At 38.9% G+C, this 20172-nt stretch overlaps 1 protein-coding gene across 1 annotated transcript in view; it reads left to right on the top strand.

Moving 5' to 3' along the window:
- Positions 1-20172, top strand: part of htr2cl1 (5-hydroxytryptamine (serotonin) receptor 2C, G protein-coupled-like 1) — a 167255-nt gene that overhangs the window by 70958 nt on the left and 76125 nt on the right. The window contains exon 3 of the mRNA XM_028039372.1: positions 16822-16912. The gene's annotated coding sequence lies outside the window, so the exon portion shown is untranslated. The remainder of the gene's footprint in view (positions 1-16821; positions 16913-20172) is intronic.

Below are 20172 nucleotides of genomic sequence, written 5' to 3'. Positions count from 1 at the left end.
CTTTCAACAATAAGGACCCAATTGCTGGAAGAATAGCAATTGCCTGAAGGAGCTTGTTTGGACCAGAAACAATGCAATATTGATAACCGAAGCTTGAAAAAATTAACAGATTGCAAAACTTTGAGATTTATAGTTGGTCATTTCAGCAGAGGGCCGCAAGGGCCGTGCAAATAAAAACCCACCGCGAAAACACAGAACCTTACCAAGGGTTATTATTCTAGTTTCTAGTGCAAATAACTTCAAACATTTGAAATAAGACAAGACTAACTTACAGGTAACTTTTCAGCGAAATATGAGCTTGTTATAAGTCAATAAGTAATTAATTTTTATGAGAAACTTCTAGTTCCACTGGCTATTTCACTTAGAATATGGGAAAAATGTCTTGTTTAAGGTGAAACTATCTGCCAGTGGAACTAGTATGTTTTCTGATCAATAGTAAGGAATTATTTACTTGAACTTAGCTGCCACATCTTGCTGAAAAGGTACCTGTAAGTTAAAGCGCCATGAATTATTACCTTACTACACTTAGTTCAAGTGTGGTAAGGTATTTTCACTGGAAACTAGAACAAAAATACTTAGTAAGACTTTTTTGCAGTGTTATAGCTTCTATAGATTGCTTTAAGTGACTCATGTTTATGTGAAACTGAAAAGACATTTAGTCACCGTTTTGCTGCTGCCATTTTTTATCACTGTGTGGACCCTTGGTGAACTTTAAAATGGTTGGTCATTCTAAAAACCTGTACTTTCTAATCAAGACGAAAATCACACTTGAATGAAGTTTCATAAAGTGTTCTTTTAATAAAAACACAAGATGCAGATATATTTTTCATAGTACAAAACTTTTGATAGTTTACACAAACAGTGGAAAAGTATTTCTGTAGCAAGACATACATCTGATAACTTGTTTGTGTGTGTTGGGTGTGTGCTTGCAGTTGGATGTGTGTGGGTCCCATCTGTTTCCCAGCTTCCCGCTCTTACCAGCTCCTCCAGTCCGCTCTTGGCTACAATCTATCTTCATTCCCATCTGACGCTGCACCAGAAATGATTCCAAAATCCATCAGCCCACATTGTCCACTTCTCTCACAGGGTGCTTTGACATTTGGTACTCTGTGTTCAATTAGGACTCCGGTTCTCTAAAACTGTCCAATTTAAAGTACTAATATTCTCACTTTCTGCATTTGGGTCTGGTTTCAAACTTGGCAAAATTCTCAGCCAGTGCTCTCAGTAAATGTCTGCGTTGATTTTCTTTTCTTTTTTTTTATGCTGCACATGTACAAGTTACAGTTACTAATCGTGACCTGGTATCATTTTGGACTCCTTAGCGAATACGCAACAACAGAACTGAGAGACACTGCAAACAAGTAGAAGTAGGGTTGCTACATTTCAAGTGGGCTTATAAGGTTTAGGCCTAGAGCTAACAAGAGCACTAGAGGCTTATTAGAGCTAAAATCATGATCTCAAGCAATATTATGATTAATAGTTAATAGTTAAAGGGGCAGTATTATGTCAAAATCAACTTTTTCAAGCTTTACATCATGTTATGAATTTATTCCCTTATCAAAAACATACATGGGGTGTTGCTTTGATTCTTTCATGCATGTTTTAAAAATCCTTTAATTTCCCGTGGCAACCATTCAGCTGTGCAAAATGGCCTGGGTGGAGCTAGAGCCGTCTTTGAGACGCAGCTCCTCCCTGAAGCTTCGACTTCACAGAACTCCCCCACTCAGCTCCTTCAGACTTGCAGCAGTACTTAGCAAACACCTGGTGGAACTGCAAATATCCTGAGCTCATTATACGAGTTGCTTCTCCTTTCAACGCTGATAAAAACGCTGTTAAACGTTGTAGAGGAGCCATGTTGTGATACTTCCTGAAGGCGGAGTTTCAGGAAGAACTGGAGCTTCTTAAAGAGACAGAGGCCCGATTTCAAGGCTTTAAATTGCAAAGTCAAATTTCTTTTAAGTCACATTCAATATATATATCTACACAGCATTTTTACAACATGTGAAGGTAAAAAAGTTGCTTGATTTTGCTATAAAATGGCACTAGGTGCCTGGAAAATACATAATACTGGCCCTTTGTTTTTCAATGACAAACTGAAACTATATTTGGAACTAAAATCTGCATTAACAGATTTTTAGATGATTCAGTTTCAAAGTTGCAATATTAAAGCACTAAATTGATTTAAAATAGTAGCAAACATAATTTTAAAAGATAGATAATGTGTTTCTTATATGACAAGAGAGATTGTAATTCACTGTTGTTGTTGAGGCTCAATCTGTTCCTACTGACGAAACAGTCACGTAGTCATTCTGTGGGAGGTCGTTGAGAATCTGGTTCTAGTGCTCCCAAAAAAGGTTATGAATTATTTCCAGTAAGTTAAAACATTTATTGATCCATACAAAGGAATGTAACTGTTCATTCAATCATTAAACATTGAGCTTGGACCTGCGGCTCGGGGAGTGTACCGTTGACGTAAACGACAGTATCCTGTTGAGGAATGTTTCACTGAGCGACAGCTTTGGCTTCCACGGAAAGTTTAGAAGGTAAAAAGGAGTCTACAGAAAGTTTGTTGACGTGTTACTAGGGTTACGGTTGTTAAGATGAGCTAAAGCCGGACAGGACCTATCCTCTCAAAAAGTCCACTTAACAGATTTTTCTGCGCAAAACAATGATGGCCAATATCAAATAGACATAAGAGATGTGCATTGAGTGCTTGGACGGATTTGATAGCTGCTGACGTTTTCCAAGTTGATGAATCACCGCCTTTCTGGTGTCTTTCTGGGAACTGATCAGTCAACAAAATAGTGACGTCATGGCTTAACTTCTATATTCATGTGGGTTTTGCTATATTATGGGAAACTGGTGCCTGGATTTAAATAAGGCCGTTAAAATGAAGCAAATGAGCAAGAAAACATATTTGGCCACTGAGCAGCACTAGCATGAAACACACATTGGCAAGATGGAAGCCATACTTAATCACACTGGGATAATCTGGTTTTCTGTTTGGCTCCCCAGTGGATTGGATATATAAATGTTGACTTAATCCCCACATTTACTATTCCCTCTCACAAGAACATTAACCCATTTATTTGAAGTGTTACAGAAATGAAATAAATGTAATTATTCGGTGTACCTTTCCAGCAGCATTCTAATTAAACTTCTGTTTTTCTCTTTTTCTAGCCGGTACTGTCTGCATTGCTGCAGTCTTTTTTCTTTTCTTTGCTCTGTAATTATGTCAAAGACCCGTTCCATATTTACAGTGTTAACATGTACATGTATTTGTGTATTTTGAAAGACTGTCAGAAAAGTACTTGACCGCATCATTCATTAAAATGCTGCTGTTATCAGAGGGCAACTCTTAAAACATAAACACTTCCTCTGGCGTTTTTATCTTTGATAATGTCATTTCACTCTTAAATTCAATCTCAAGATCAAACACAAGGTCAAATGGATTATTAGGATTTGGGTCTTTTTTTAGTTATTAGTACAGCACAACATGACTTTGTATGACAAAACAGGTTTTAATTTTACTCCCTCTGACAAAGCCCAGTGGTTTTAGCATCTGCTTGATGAATTACTGCAGCATTCGTTTTTATATATAGCACATTTCGGGAACTGCTTGGATGATTGTTTCAGTTTCATTGAACTTAAAAAAAAAAAAGTCAAGCAAAATCACCTAAATTATTATTTTTTTACCCCTCCAAGGGGTCTTTTGTGGGCTCTAGTGTCCCTTATATGACAGTAGGCTGACAGGAAACGGGGAAGGAGAGGGGGGAAGACATGCGGCAAATGCCGTCGGGTCCGGGAGTCGAACCCGCGACGGCCGCGTCGAGGACTCAAGGCCTCCAAATATGGGTCCCGCTAACCCCTACGCCACCACGGCACGCCCAAAATCACCTAAATTATTGTCGGTAAGTCTAGTAGAGGGCGAAACATTCGGAGAAATGATTAATTAAAATTACAAAAATAAATTTGCTTAATGAAAACACGCTGCATTTTAACAAAACCCGCGCTTTTCTACGACAAACTTTTGCGCTTGGAAGAGGTGATTTTTCAACCGTATCAAAATAGATGTATTAAGCAAAACTCTAATGGAAACATTTTTCTCGCATCACAATTGTCATGTGATTATGTTACAACTGGTGAAAACCACGAAGAAGACCAGAGGGGGGGATGATGATGGTTTTCTATTTATTTATTTTTTTCCGACAATGTGCAGCTGACTCCACCAGAGCTCTCACAGCATCACACAGTTCATAAAAAGTTATTTTATTTTAATGTGTTGAATCCCTAGCTCTTCTAGAAAACCACCAACTACAATTTCCCCCAAACGTGGTATCGGTAGCCGCTCTGGAGTATAAGGCGCTGGCTTGTCCCTCCAACGCCAACGTCTCCTTTGATGGCGTTGGCTCCACGGTTGAACTCTGAATATATCTCGTGTAAAAGTTCACATCCGGCACAGCCACAACTTTTAATGACTTATCGCATGAACGTGATTTTAATTCCATTTCTTATTCAGTGGAAACATTGCAGTTGGGAAATGATGTTTGTTTGTTGTTGTTTTTTTTTTACATTAGCAGAACATAGAAATAAAATTTGGGCACATTTGTAATGGAAACGCAGCTTGTGAAATTCTTTGTAACCTTTGAAAATGAATTTCAAACATCTTTGTGTGATCTATTGTGTTTTGTAACATAGTATTCACATTTGCAGCAATACCTCATTTGAGCATAACTTGTGCCGCTGGAAGATGACAAACTGCTAGCAGTACGATCCTGGTTATCTGGAATATACACCAGTAACCACATCGCCTTGACTGCATTCATATCAGATGAGGTTTGAGTTGAAAATATGCAACATAAAACTACTGTTTCTGTATGGATTAGAAATTCTTAGTTCAAATATCTAACTATATATGAGAGAAGATGTCCCCTAGGCAGTAGGGCTGCACAGTGGCGCAGTTGGTAGCACTGTTGCCTTGCAGCAAGAAGGTCCTGGGTTCGATTCCCGGCCGGGGTCTTTCTGCATGGAGTTTGCATGTTCTCCCTGTGCATGCGTGGGTTCTCTCCGGGTACTCCGGCTTCCTCCCACAGTCCAAAAACATGACTGTCAGGTCAATTGGTTTCTCTAAATTCTCCCTAGGTGTGAGTGTGTGTGTGCATGGTTGTTTGTCCTGTATGTCTCTGTGTTGCCCTGCGACAGACTGGCGACCTGTCCAGGGTGTACCCCGCCTCCCGCCTGGAACGTAGCTGGAGATGGGCACCAGCAACCCTCCCGACCCCATTAGGGACAAGGGTGAACAGAAAATGGATGGATGGATGGATATATGAGAGAAGATGTCCCCTAGACAGTGTCTCGAGGTTCATATGAAAAAACGGACGAACATCGAGAACATGTTCAAATCTTTTCGACTCGTATCGTAAAAAAGCGTTTAAAGAGGCCAACACAGACACACTGAACCAGTTTCCCATCAATCGGTGATCTGAGCAAAGAAAAACAAGATTGACAAATTAAATTAGCTGGCCTACACCCATGAATGCTTTGCATTATCAGGCCTGGTGGGGTAATTATTGCTTGCAACTGCACTGGCGCGGCGATAAGGAAACCTTCAGGAGAAGCAAATGCAATTTAAGCATTTATTGTGATGGATTACCTCCTTGTGAGTAAGTTCAAAGTCTTTCCATGTTGACTTTTATTGCACGTAGAAATGAGAAAAAAAAATCCTGCAGAGCCTTGGGAGATGAACTGAAGAAAAAAAAATTATGCTTGGTGATGCTGTGTGTAACAGAAACATCCATATTCGTACTTAACCAAATGAAAGCTGTTACATTTCTAAAACATTAATCTGTTATACACTTGCTGAATTTACATTAAAGAGCTGCTTTCCATTTTTACTATAAACGTGAACAGTTTATTTTCGGCACTTTATGCTGCAGAGCCGATGTTTATTTTTGATTCGAGATTTCATGCTCAGTACTGACATGGTTTCTAATGATTAATGTGGTTTAAAAATGTCAGTATTGTGGCATTCAACAGGTAGGAGATGTATATTCATCATAATAAATGTCTGATGCCACCAGAAATAAAAAGTGAAGGCAGAGGCTATTGTAGTGGTTTGTTTGTTGTCATCCAGCCCACCCAGAAAGGTTATGACCCAGCTCAGGAATATGAAAAATGACCAGAAAAAACCCAACAACAAATATTTGGTGAAATAAAAAATAAAAACAAGTTCATTACACAGTAGAAATGTCCACACTTGGAGGATATATAAAATTTTTAGAAAAAACTGTGATGATCTTTAGAACAAACAACATATCGAAGGAATGATCTATGTATTTGCTTAAATCAAAAGATGTTCATATAATAATGAAACAGAAATAATAAAGAAGTGGAATAATAATGATATTTATGTTCACTAAACCCTAATTTGAAGTCCCACAAAATGCAGTTTACGTAATCTTTAGTAGATCTTTCTAACTGATAAATTAAGTTTGCATATCTGTATAATCCACAAATCACTCATAAAAGAAAACTTGCTTCTCAAATTGTGCTGGCAATTAAAAAAACATATTTGAAAAAAAAAGTTAAATCAACTTTTTTGAGCTTTACATCATGTTATAATGTGATTCCCTCATCAAAAACACACCTGGAGTGTTGCCATGATTCTTTCAAGCTGTTTGACAAATCCTTTAATCTCCCATGGCAACCATTCAGCCGTGCAAAACGTCTGGGTGGACCTAGACCCGCCTTTGAGACACAGCTCCACCTCAGAGCTGCAGTTTTTAAGGTCCGCCTCCCAGAGAAATCCTCCCCAGCGACTTCCGCACTCTGCTCCTTCAGACTAGCCAGCAGCAATTAGCAGATGTGGAACTGCACATCTGCTGAGCTACTTGTCTGTGGAACGCTGGTGGAAACGTCAGTAGATGTTGTGATGACTTCCTGAAGATGGAGTTTCACACAGAGCAGGAGTTTTTAAAGAGACGGAGGCCAATTGTCAAGGCATTAAATATCAAAGTCACATTTCCTTAAAGTCATATTTGATATATGCAACGGTATGCAACAACTGTAAAACAGTTACTTGATTGTGCTATAAAATGGCACTAAGCCTGGAAATGATGTAATACTGACCCTTTCACATCTGATTAGGGCATAACAGGATATGTGTGACTGTGATTGTTTTCGGCATGTGAAAAAAAAAAAAAAAAAAAAAATTTGGTTTGGCCAAAAAGCCACCTCATCGTAGCACCAAAACCTTTTTTCAGAAAACAATTTCTTTCAAAATTGCCGTGTTTCCACTAAGCGAATTTGTTGTAGAAATGTCAAATTGCAGAATTATATGGATGGAAAAGCAGCCACTGTTCGTACATTACGTCTGGTGAATGCAACATGGTGTCGATTTCAGAATCATTGATGTCTGAAATATCTGTGGGCGGAGTAGTTGTCTTCTGATTGAAAGGGTGTAGGTTTGATTTCCGCTTCCTCCTGTCCGCTGGCCAAGGCACCTAGCCCCAAGTTGTCTACCGATCTGCACATCTGTGTATTAATGTGTGTGTGTTTGTGGGCGTGAATGTGACTCTAGTGTAAAGGCTGTGAATGGTCAAAATGACTGGAAAAGCACCTTTTAAACTCAGTTCATTTACCATTTGAAGTAATTTGCGATAACTTAATTTTTATTTCCTTTAAAGAATAAAAAAACCTTAGACCCCCGTGAGGACTTTTATCATGTGACCTGAAACATTAAAGCCAATTCTTTCTCAGATATTGTAAAAGCAGACCATGTATGAGCTTCTGCTTCCCAATGGAGCGCTTGCAGCGTTGACTGCTGCTGCTTGAGCCAAATCTTTTAATTGGTTCAAGCTATATTTTAATTCCAGGAAGCACTTCCTCTGCCCCGTCCTACAATGCTTGTTGTTAACCTTGTGCATTTGTACGAGACTTTTAAGCTTTTAAATTATTCTGTGAATACCAAGTAGGGTAGCTGTTTATCCAGACATGTAAAGGTTGGAAGGTATAATTGAAAATGTATAGTCGTAACTCTTCACTGCATAGAAATGAGAGTGTGACACATACATTTATTTTACTCCTGCTGTCCACTGCAGTGGCTTTGACCCTTGTTGTTCTTATAGTGTAAGGGCAGATATTGGCTGCTTTTGCTGATAACTTCCCATAATAACAGGCAGGTTCAAGGTGACTGCCTTGGAGGGATCTCAGGTACTTGTGCTTGCCTTTTCTGTTGCTCTTATTGGTTGACTTGAACAAAAAAAAAGCAATGAATAAGAAAAGATAGGCCAGTAATAACTAGAGATTGTTACAGTCTTTAGTGTTCGTACCAATAAGCATTCATAAATATACTTTTAAGCTTATTTCTCACTTCTCTGAGTGGTCAAAATCAAGTAAAGTTTAGATTGAGACAAAAAACAATCCAGCCTGACTCGGCGCGAGCGCGAAGTAAACCCGTCATATTATTTGAATTAAGCCTTTGCGGCTTTCGTTTGGAGAGCATAATCTGAGTAAGCAGTGAAACGTTTTCTGTTTTGAACTTTTATCATCTTCCAGCTCTATTTAGTCGCTTGTTGTAACTGCAAGGTGAGTCAGGTGCGAATCATCTGGGATGAGTGATTCATAGGAGAGGAGCAGGGCTGCGTGCGCATTGTCCAGCCTAATGAACTTTTTTCTACCCACAACAAATTAAGCTAGCAACTCCTCAATTTAGACCATAATAAGAAGATTAACACAACTTTATATTGTGCTTTCTCTTCTGGTTTACTCTGTGAGGGATGCATTGTTAGCTTAATAAATGCGCCACAGAATCCCGAGTTCGACCCGTCCTGGAGTTCGCTAGTAATCACAAAGACAAAAGAAATAATTGTCATTTCAAACTTTCTTTAGCAATTTATATTAGCATGTCGCATGTTTAGCTTGACTAATAGTACTAAACATCCATCTCTATGTACTCTCCTGAGAATATAAAGCCTGACTTTGGTTGTGAGATTTGCAAGAGGCTGTCAGCATTTCTCAACCCAGCATGTCCCACAAAAGAAAGGAATTGGTAGCACAAGAGAGTAAAACATTAGTACTGTACTCAGTTTGGACTTCCTGGTATCTATTCAAACTTTTGCTTTCTAGATTTTTTACAACCTGAATGAAAGGAACAATATCCCACAATGTCTTAGAAACTTTTGGTCATAGTTTCTTGCCTCTCAGTGCATCATCTGGGATTTTATATTCAGTACCTTAAAAAATTGTGATATATTTTTGCCATGCTATTGAATTTAGTAATTTTTATTGTGTGGTTGATCATTTATTGTGTAAATAGTATTTCATTTTGTTTGCTGTTGGTCCTGAGAAACAGATTTCTTATTAAACATAGAACAACTGTTTAGGACCTTGAACTTTAAAGCAGCCACTGCAAAGAGGGAAGTTGTCACTCCAGTCTGGTGGTGCTTTTACTGATCTAAAAAAGATCAGATTTTTGAGTTTCCAACTGGTTGTGTACTGTTTAGGGGTAACCCAACTAAAATCCGATTTGTCACCATCTGAATTCTTGATGTTTCTCTTATTGTAAGAGGATGATAAAAAGATGATGTTAGAAATTGAAATGTGATGTTTTAAACATAACTTTAGTGTCTAAAAGATGGCTAAACATAAATGTTTCTTGCATTACCCATGTTTTTTCCACTCTCCTAAACGAATCTGTATTTTAGAGATCTGTCTTGTTCTTAAGAAGATCTCGGTTTATGCTCTTTGTAAAATGTGTTTTGAGAATGTATTTATGCTAGTTTTGCTAATTTAGATCAAATCTAATGCAACTTAAGGTACCCTGAGCTGGTTGTAGCATATAAACACTTAGATATGTGGTCCCATTGCTCTGTGGAAAAAAACGTTTATCTTGGACAGATTCATATGTGCATCAGCAACTCACTCCAAACTTCTTTTGCAAGTTCAAACACTGTGACCTTTCAACTTGACCACGTTAGGCGTTCTTTGTACCTCGGATGCGAGGCCATTACCGCAACACTCAAAGGTGACAGTCGGACTCCTGGGACAGATTAATGGTCCGTAACCTTGTGGATGTGGAAGAAAATGACAAGCCTGCCCCTGATTATACACTTGACCTTATGCAACTCCCACTGAATGTTGGCAGCTGGTCTCAGAGAGAGCAGCTCTTGTTACAAGTGACGATTGGTGACTCGAAGGTGGAATCAGTTTGACCTTTGACAGTGTGAGGTTGCTGATGAAATCTGAAATGAGCACCTTCAAAGTGGCCAAAATGGCACCTGGTGGAATTGTTCCAGGACGGCAGGACAATTCAGGGCTGTGCAGGTGATCACTTCCATGGAGACCATAGAGGTGAGTTTTTTTGGGGGGGGGTTTTTTCTCCGAAGAGTTTTTGCGGCGCTAGTGGTTCGTATTTTTTGCAACAGTAGGACATGCGGCAAAGGTCGCCAGGACCGGGAGTCGAACCCTCGATGTCCGTGTCGAGGACTAAGGCTTCCAAACGTGGGGCGTGCTAACCCCCTGCGCCACCAGGGTATTAGCGCCCCAGAGGTGAGTTTGAATAGAATCCATTTGGCCATGTACGGGCACGAATAATCTTGTATGATAGTATTCGTACCTTCCACAGTCTTACACATTTTGTCACGATGCATTGACAAGCCTCAATGTATTTTACTGGGTTTGTATGTGTTGTGGAGATGGTAGGATAAATATCTCTCTATTAAAGATGACCTATTATTCTTCCTTGAACAGGTTAAAATAGTTCTATGAAATACACAAAACGTGTCCATCATCTTTTTTCCACAGAGTCCGCCTAACTAATGGTAAATTCTCCTTCAGGGAACCTCATTGAACACTTAATGGAATGAACTGAATTAGAGGACAGTAAAAGTTTATAAACATGATTTGCTTATTAGAATTGTAAATTAGCTTAAATTGTTAATTAGATGACTAGGGTGGCTCTGAAATAAATAATTAGCAACGTATTTGATTCATTTACCAAATATATGAATTTACTAACAAGACATAAACAAGGAATCTAGAACTTCCTGAAGAAGATCCTAAAATGTTTCCAGAATGTATATTCAGGTTTTCTTCAGGTAAGGCAGATGTAACGTCATCAGATGTTTCCCCGTCTTGAAAAGCAAGCCCACATTTTACAGGGACAATTTGGATTTGTGCCTCGAGTCTGAAGGAAAGCTTAGAAGAAGAATTCATGAACGAGGTCCCAAGAAAGGGAAGCCTGGAGGTCGGGCGCCAGAAAAACAGCCTCATCAGAGGACAGCTTAGGGACTGCCTCCATTTTGGGTTAGACACTGTTTACAATTTTTTGGAACCAGCTTGTGCTCCAGGTTCCTTCGGGTTTATTAGTCCTCTCTCTTTCTGTCTCTCTCTCTCTCTGCCAAAATGGATCGCCGGCGGTAACTCACTAAGGTGCTGCCTGTCTTTAGGGAGTTTACTCTGAGCCTGGAGGGCTGTTGGATGTTTACTGTTTGCTGAATGATAAGTGGAAAAACTGTTGCTAAAAGATAAAAGATGTTCCCATGATTGGAAACAATGCAGAGCAGTTTTAAACAAGTGGACCAAACTTGTTTGGCGACTTGGTAGAATGTCCATCCATCTTCATCACCACTTCACCGACCCGGCAACCCAGAAGGACGCACAAGTCGGAGTTTATGCCACGTTTCATTAGAAAGGTGTTTGGGAAAAGTAGTTTTTTTTTTCATATTTTCTCAAAAGTGTTTGTTTCTGTTTTTTAAAAGGAGAGAGTGATCCAGAGACGAATGAAAAGAACTGGCTGACAGCAGACGTCAAGGACTCAGAATAAGTTGAAATATTCTTACAAAGAGAGAGAAGAAATGTTTTAGGCATTACATCAACTTCAAAATCATTTTATTTCACAAAATGTTTCATCAAAAGGTGATATACCTCAACAGTCTTCATACGTCAAGGGATTTGTTTTAACAGTGTGGGTCCTAATAACGTGAACCCTCCACATTTGTGGTATTTAGGAACAACAGCTACCTGCAAATAGCTAAACAATTATAACTGCCTATTTTTGTAGTGCAAACACCAAATATACGTCAACACAGACATGCTGCGTTTTGTTGTTTTTCATGAATACTTTGGCATAACAGACCACAGTAAAATCCACAAATGCTGAACCTCAAATAGGCGGACGTCTGAATTGGTCTTTGTTAAAAGATAGTTTAAAGTTAAAACCATGTGTATGTTTTCTTCTATTTCACAATTACTAACTACTTTGTGTTGATCTTTTACATAAGATTTTAATACCCTGAAATTAGTGGTTGTATCATCATACACAATTATGACAAAGTAAAATGCTTTCCCAAATCTCTGTAAATTACCCTCAGTCTTTGTGAAATCCTGAAACTGCCTTAGCACTTCTCCAATATTTTTATGTCTTTTGTTTTGTTCCAGGCTTTCTAGGACCAGATCTTAAAAGCCTATTTAAAAAAAAAAATTAAATAAATATTATTTCAAACAAAGATGCCATGTGAAGCTTTGTTTCTGTCTTCGACCAATGAACAGTTGACAGCTAGCGAAGGAGAACAATAAGCCGACAAATAAAGAGGCATAAAGAAAATCTGCACTTTGATGAAACACAATAACGGCCTCAAGTCTGTGCTGATGAATGTTGTCAGAACACATAGGCTGCTTGTTGTACGGAGTAAAAGGGACGTCTGAGTTCAAAAGAAGAGATGATGTTTGCATCTCGAAAACATTGTTGTTGCGCAACACCCCCCCCCCTCCTTTCTGTCTCTACTCTCTCACTCTCGTACTTCCTCTTCTGAGAGGGGAGATGTGCTACCAGCTCTCCGTCTAACGGGTCCGTTGAGTTTCCTAAATCTGCTGGGATTTACCCTGTCCAGAACTGAAGTAAACTCTGTTTAAGCTGGTTTCGAGAAACGATTCGCCTGGTTATCTGACGGCCTACATCCAGGTGTCCCACCCTTCTTCCCCCTGTGAATTAGCCAGACTGAGCAGCCTACAGGCAACTAGTTTCACAGAGCACACCTGTTAACGGTCGCTCGTTCTCTATTTTGCAACTTGCATTTGTTATTGAACCAGGTAGGTTTTAGTAACTCGGGCGAGTCCCAAGTATGATGTTTTAAATATGGGCTACCAGCAACCTAAAAACATTTTCCACCTCTTCCTCTCCAGAATCAAACATCACAGCTATTTTACAACCATCAAAGAACTTTAAGGTGACTCATTAACTGAATGTCCACAACATCTTTAGATTTTCTTTATGCTAAATATTTTATTAGTAAGGCATTTTTGCAAGGGTCAGTACAGCTTAATTCAGTAGCAGAAATAATCAAATAAGTAAAATCAATCATCTACTCTATCTTTCCCTACTGCTGATACTGAGAACTAAAAAAGGGAACCTTTGAGAGAGACGGACGGAGTTTGGCGTTTCGAACCCCAGACCTGGCTTGATGATGAAGAAGGTGTGGCAGCAGGAGGAAGAAGTTGATCGATGAAGGCCAGGATCTCCGCAGGTCTGATGAACCTCCTCTCCGCATGGATGCTGAGGTCACACAGGACTTGGTGCTGGCAGGAAAAAAGGCACCAGTTCTTCTTCCTTGTCTTTGTCTTCATCTTTGTCTTTGGGGTCAGAACCCAGCCGATGAGAGAAGTGCGATTCGAAGCCACAGATTGTGGGCCAGACGGGTTGGTCTCCATGTGCAGGACAGTCTCCGGCTCCGTGGCCCCGGCACTTCTTCAGCTGCAGAGTTCTTTGTCCATCTCGATCTTGGCTCGAAGCTGCCCGGAGGATCCAACAAAAGGTTCCTCTTTTGCACTCACCTTATATAGGGTTCATCCACCCCCCTGGTGCGCCTGCTGTCTGCTTAGACAGATGATCTCATATCCATCACTGTCTTACAGACATTTCCTGATGTCTGTGCCAATGTCTCAGGGTTGCTCAACCTCCTGTGTCCCTTGCCTGCACAACCTTTCACCTACTCTCTACCTCCAACATATCAGTGATGTTTAATTGCAGTTACACCTTCTTACACCATTTCAAGTTTAATGTCAAAATCACATTTATATCACATTTATTTTCTTTAGCTTCTCTGATTTAGCATTCATTTATAATTTTATAACCATAACTTATATCACATTTATTTTCTTCAGCTTCTCTGATCTATCATTCATTTATGATTTTATAACCATAACTTATTAATTATTCTTATTATAATCTTAATGTGAGTTATTACAGATGTTTTTCTGAAAAGAAACCAAGAATAATACATGATTCTAATTATTTACTACTAAAGTTACAGTTACTTGTTTTTCTTGTAGTTCCCACAAATATAAGTGTATTATTACAAGTAAACCAATATTCATATAAGTATTTTACTTTGAATCTTATCCAATTACTAATAATGTTTAGATTTAATTTTTTTAAAACTTTCATGCTTTAAAATAGTCTCAGCTATTTTTATAAATCTGCAGGCTGGAAACTTCCTCTTTTTCCAGGAAACCTGCTTTTCCTGTTTAATGACTCTCTCTGACTGACTATGATTTCTTATGATTAGATAGAAAAAAGTAGAATTAAAGCAAAGTTTGCATGAGACAAAAACAACACACACAACCAGATTTATTTTATTGACACTTAAGTCTACTGTTGGGCCTTGATATCACTTGAGTGATTCATTTTAAAGATAACTTTATTTATTATTACTGTTAAACTAACTTTATTGACACTTAAGTCTACTGTTGGGCCTTGATGTCACTTGAGTGATTCATTTTAAAGATAACTTTATTATTACTGTTAAACTAAAATCTCTAGCATGGGGAAGTGGGATGAGCTCGGATTTTCTTGACACCATCAGTAAAACAGAACGACAAGGCCTTGAATTGGCCGAGCCTATTTCTCTGAAAATCCTGTTATATTCCCAAATATTAAGAGTTTTTCCTCTATATTTAACACATCATTATGATTAAACAATTCAACACACAGCTAATTGGTTAACTAGGGAGAGCTGTGACCTGGAGCACTGCTTCTTTCTACTGAGAAAAGAGGCTGCTGCCGAACGGAGCACGTGATTTGAACAGACATGGACAAAATGGATCAAGATTCATTAGAATCAACGCATCATTGACATTTTTATACAAGGCAATTATTCGAAAGCAACAATCTTTTGTCATGCAACCCATGTTTAAGTTGTCAACATTGCCGTTTTGTGCGCTCGCTACATTTGGTCGCTGACGGTAAACAGTGCGGTTGAGGATGTTTGAATTGTTATCAGCATTGTAGCGTCGAAGCTACAAGTCATGAGTTTGAAACTTTGGAACTTGTATTAAGTCAATAATTCCTTAATTTTGATTAAAAATGACTAGTTCCACTGGTAGATTATTTCACTTGTAATGTTGCTATAAGTGAAATAATCTGCCAGTGGAACAAATACTTTTTCCTTTGACTCTGAAGTAGAAAATCCGACCACCAGTCTGGAGGCAGATCCTTGTTCTAAATAATCTGCAGCTAATGTAAAATACTTCAGTCTATGTTTGACCCACTGCGATTCATATACCTGTCTAATTCTGAGTCTAGCAGCAGGCACGACGGAGAAATGTTTTCAAACTCATACGTCCTCATCATGGAAACCACAAGAAGAAGTTCATATGATGCAGCTTTTAAGTTGAAGGCTATCGATCAGATCGATAGCAGCTGTACATAGGCTCGACGTGAACGAATCCATGGTTCGGCGTTGGCGACGCAGGGCTGCGTCCTTGTGGAAAGCAGAGAGCGGCGGAGACACCAGCGGCTTATAGCCCGTCTTGTCTACGTACGTTTCCAGTTTAAAAAAAACAACAAACAAAAACAACTTTGTGGGTGCGGCTTATAGTCCGAAAAATACGGTAATTTCACTTTAAGATACTTTTTTGTGGTTTTTAAAGTTTGTTCAAGATTTTCTTTTGCTGTAAACAAATTATCCTTCACTTTTGTTGTGGGTTTGTTGTATCGCCTCGAGTGCTCTGCGTTCCTATAGACTTCAAATACAATAACATTATTCTCCAGGTGTTAAATGGGTTTCCTTAGGTGTGTTTTGCATTTTATTGTTGTTTCTTTTTGCTCTATCTACCTGTTTTACCCTGAAGACTTTTTTTTTTGGATGCCAGGGCAACAACAGTTGGATGAAATAAATGCCTTTATTTCTCCAGACTGATGCTAGCTGCTGCAGTCAGATGAACATATCAAACGAGGATTTCTTTTTTATTTTACGATGACAGATGAGTTCACCAAAGCGGTTGACGGGAAGTTGAAAGGAAAACTACAGGAGCCCAAAGGCAATAAGAAATCTGTAGAATCATCAATTTATGAGACAAGAAAAACCAACTTAAGGACTGATTGTGTTCCTTATAGAGTTTCAGGAAAAGTAGTACCTCTGGTTTTTCTCAACATTTTACAAAAAGCACAAGGTTTTGGGTTTACTTTTGAGAACAATGTGTTATCTTAAGAAACAAAGCTTTCGTGTCTCATTACCTCCTGATAATGACACTGTGTTTATGGTTACATTTTCTCATTAACTTGAGATTAGAAAAGTCTTTTTTTCTTGAGAAAATGTGATATAGTTATTTCAAGAGAAGTTTGCTTTTCTCATTATCACCAAAAATCATTTAACAATCCCTTTAAAAAGAGGCGTACTTAGTTATTGGAGACGAAATGTATTTTCTTTCAGGGTTGTTGTTTTCCCGAAGATAATTGCTACATTGTTCCAAATGTGGCATAAAAATCCAAATATAGTTATTATATTGTTTAATCATTTAAATATTTCCCCTTGTTTATTTTAGGTTGAATCCTCAGACGCTCCTGAAGGTTTCCATACACGACCGACAGAAAACACCGAGGAGTCTGAAGCCGCACAAACAGCGTATCCTGAGGGTGAGCAGCTCATAAGATTTAAAATCTAAAATATGCATTTTCACTGTGACGTAACCAGAATTTAATTTGTGGGAAACATTCATGCTCTGTTCACGTTAATGTTTTAGAAAAATGTATATTGTCTGCTCAGTTTTCACCTGTTGTACGCGTCACAAATTTAAGTTTTGGGTGTCAGTCACATTTTTAAACAGCGTGTGGTGATCGCTCTAACGTTCTCACTTTCAAAGTAATTTCTTTATTTTGGTTTTTTCCACTTCTGCCTTACTTGCAATGTCAGAGAAAACATAAACTAAAATAGTACAAGAGAATATTTAACCTCACCATGAATATCTTTGTGCCAAAAGAGACTTTTAGGAGAAAACCAAAAGATTTTTTTTTTTGGGGGGGGGGGGGTGGATGGGTTGCCAAAATATCACTAAAAAAATCACTTTTGGCAACAAAATAACTTCTTTTAGGAAGGAGATGATATTGGACGTTGCTGCTTTTTGAGGTCAAGTCAAACCAAATATCACAACAATATTTCACTCTTGTTAGAGCCATCTCACTCTATAACGTAGCACCATCCTTTTTGATTAGCTTAGCTCACACACAGTCGGATCCCTCTAAAACAAGATCACAACACACAAACACGCAGGCGCTGCTGTACTCATAATCTAACGTCATGAAAGTACGAGCGAAGGGAGAGACTGAACATGTGCTTTTGCCGGGCTCAAACAAAACCTGCCTGCGTCGAGGATTCGCTGGCACCATCTGTTCCCGAGCGCACAAACAGAGACACTAAATCAGGCAGACACACAGTAGGTACAACGTGGTCACATCACCCGTCACACACGAACTCGGATTTGTTAATTATGTCCCTCCAGCGGACGCCTGGTTTCCCCTCTCCCTCCTGTCATGTTCACCTCTCTGTCCTCCTCTCTGCCTCTGTGTCTGAGGGTGTCTATTTAAAGAGACACACACACACACATACGTTCTCGCCTGGTTTCTTTCTTTTTCTCTTCCTTCCCTTCTATGCCTGTTTTTTTTTGTTTTGTTTTGTTTTTTTTACTCTTAAGCTGTCTTTCACTGAAAAATTTACAGCTTCCAGCCAACTGTGATGGCTTCACTGAAATTAGCTCAGTTCTCGCTCCTCTGCGTGAGCGTGCATGGGGCGCGCTGATAACTGATGAGGTGGAGTTCACCGTGCTTTCTCTGGGCTCACTCATCACTATTGATGAGCTCATTTGACACAAAAGCAGTTGCTCGTTTTTAGGGCTAATATTTAGCGTGCCCTCGCTGACATAAATCACTTGTCGCCAAACGCCTGACGATTGAAGCAGCGGCGCGGTGTGGTCTGCTAATCTACTTGGTCCCCCGAGTTAAAATTATTGGTCATTTTCACTCCATGTCTCGTGTCTGCTAATTCAAAATGTAGTTAATCCATTATTGATATATAAAAAAAAAGAACCAGTCATTTTAGTAAAGTAGCCCTGAACCAAGCTAATGGTAAAAGAAAACGTCTGATTTTTTTTATTGCCTGTCCACTTCCTGTTTAAAAGAATTTCCTTCTTCATTGACCTCCACAATTTTCTTCATCCAGTCACGTTTGTCTGCTGTGTATGTAGCAATATCTCATGACGCTACGATAATAAAATGGGATAGTATTGTATGTTACAGTGGAAGTAACATACAATACTTCATCTGGTAAAGAAAATTTAAACTATCAGTAGGAGCCTCAAATGTAAAGATGAATGTTTTAAGCAGTTTGTGTGTTCAACAAGTTTATTTTGAAGTACAAAAAGGAAGTTGTTCTCGCATTAGCATGTTGCGTCGACAGACTAGCATAATTAGCAATTGTTGCCTACCTTCCCAGTAACATTCGGTTACACAATCCTTAAAGAGGCTCTGACAACTTTTAAATCCTCCATCTGGCAGCATTTTGGGCATGCAGCGTAAAACAGGAATGGTTTTTAGACATTTTTAGCATTTACAGAAACTGTTGGATGCTAGTTGCCAGTCCAAAGTTGACATTTCTTCTGTTTCGTCCAATTGACGCTAATAAAATCTATTCAAGCCTGAACTGGAACAGAGACTCAGTTTGAGATTCGTCAAATCGTAGCTCGATTTGTGTTTTGTTAGTACAACAAACTCAGAATTAGACAGGTATATGAATTGCAGTGGGTCAAACATAGACTGAAGTATTTTACATCAGCTACAGATTTTTTAGAACAAGGATCTGCCTCCCGACTGGTGGTCGGATTTTCTACTTCAGAGTCGAAGGGAAAATGTTCTCCCCAGTTTCCTCTGCTGGAGAAGGTAACTTTAAACATTTAAAGGGGCAATTCCACAAAAATCCCTTCAGAAGGTATTCTTGCAATGCCGTTCTTTTCTTCTTTCCTTTCTTTGAACCCATGCAATTATGTCTCAGAGGATGAGTGAATGGAGTGTAACGGATGGAGGGATTGGACGAGCGAGCCAGATGCAGAGACACTATCCGCAGGCAGGCAGGCAGGCAGGCAGGCAGGCTGGAAGAAAAACAAAGCTCTTTAAGTCTGCTGAGGCGCAGAGCATAAACTAATCCAAGGACAACTGAAACCGGCTCAGCCAGAGAGGATGTTCAAAGCAAGAATCCAGACAAAGACAAAGAAACCAGAAACTGTTCTCAATCTTGGTCAAAAGTTCTGGCAGTGACACAAATATTGAAAACTTTACACATTTAGATTTTTTGTTTTGTTTTTGTAGCAAGACAAATGTGTTTTCTCAGTGTGTGCGCAAATGGTCCGACCCCACGAATCAAACCCAGGACAAGGTGGCTTCTTCACATTGTGCACCTTCTCTACCATCTGCACCAAGACGTGATATTAAAACAAAGATATGTTGTGACATTCTTGCAAACGTATCACTTTTTAAACATCAGAAAATATCCAAGGTTTTCTTTGAAATTTCTGAAAGGAATTTGAAAATTTCTGGGGGGGTTATAAGCATTAATTCTTTGACTGTAGGACATCGGAGAATATCTGAGGTTTTCTTGAAAATTTCTGAAAGGAATTTGAAAATTTCTGCATTTTTATGCGGAAATGCACTCTTTTCCGACATTCTTGCAAATTTACGACTTTACAACACCGGAAAACCTCCAGGGTTTTCACGTAAATTTCTAAAATGAATCTGAACATTTCCTCGTTTTTAGATTTTTTTTCTGTTTTCATCTACAACAACCCTGAATGCCATTTTATTCTTTCAGACTGAAATTTTTTGCAACTTCTTAAAAACCTAGGATCAGG

Source organism: Xiphophorus couchianus, chromosome 14, assembly GCF_001444195.1.
Source record: "Xiphophorus couchianus chromosome 14, X_couchianus-1.0, whole genome shotgun sequence".
NCBI classification, from domain to species: Eukaryota; Metazoa; Chordata; class Actinopteri; order Cyprinodontiformes; family Poeciliidae; genus Xiphophorus; species Xiphophorus couchianus.
This window is presented reverse-complemented; position numbering and strand designations above follow the sequence as displayed.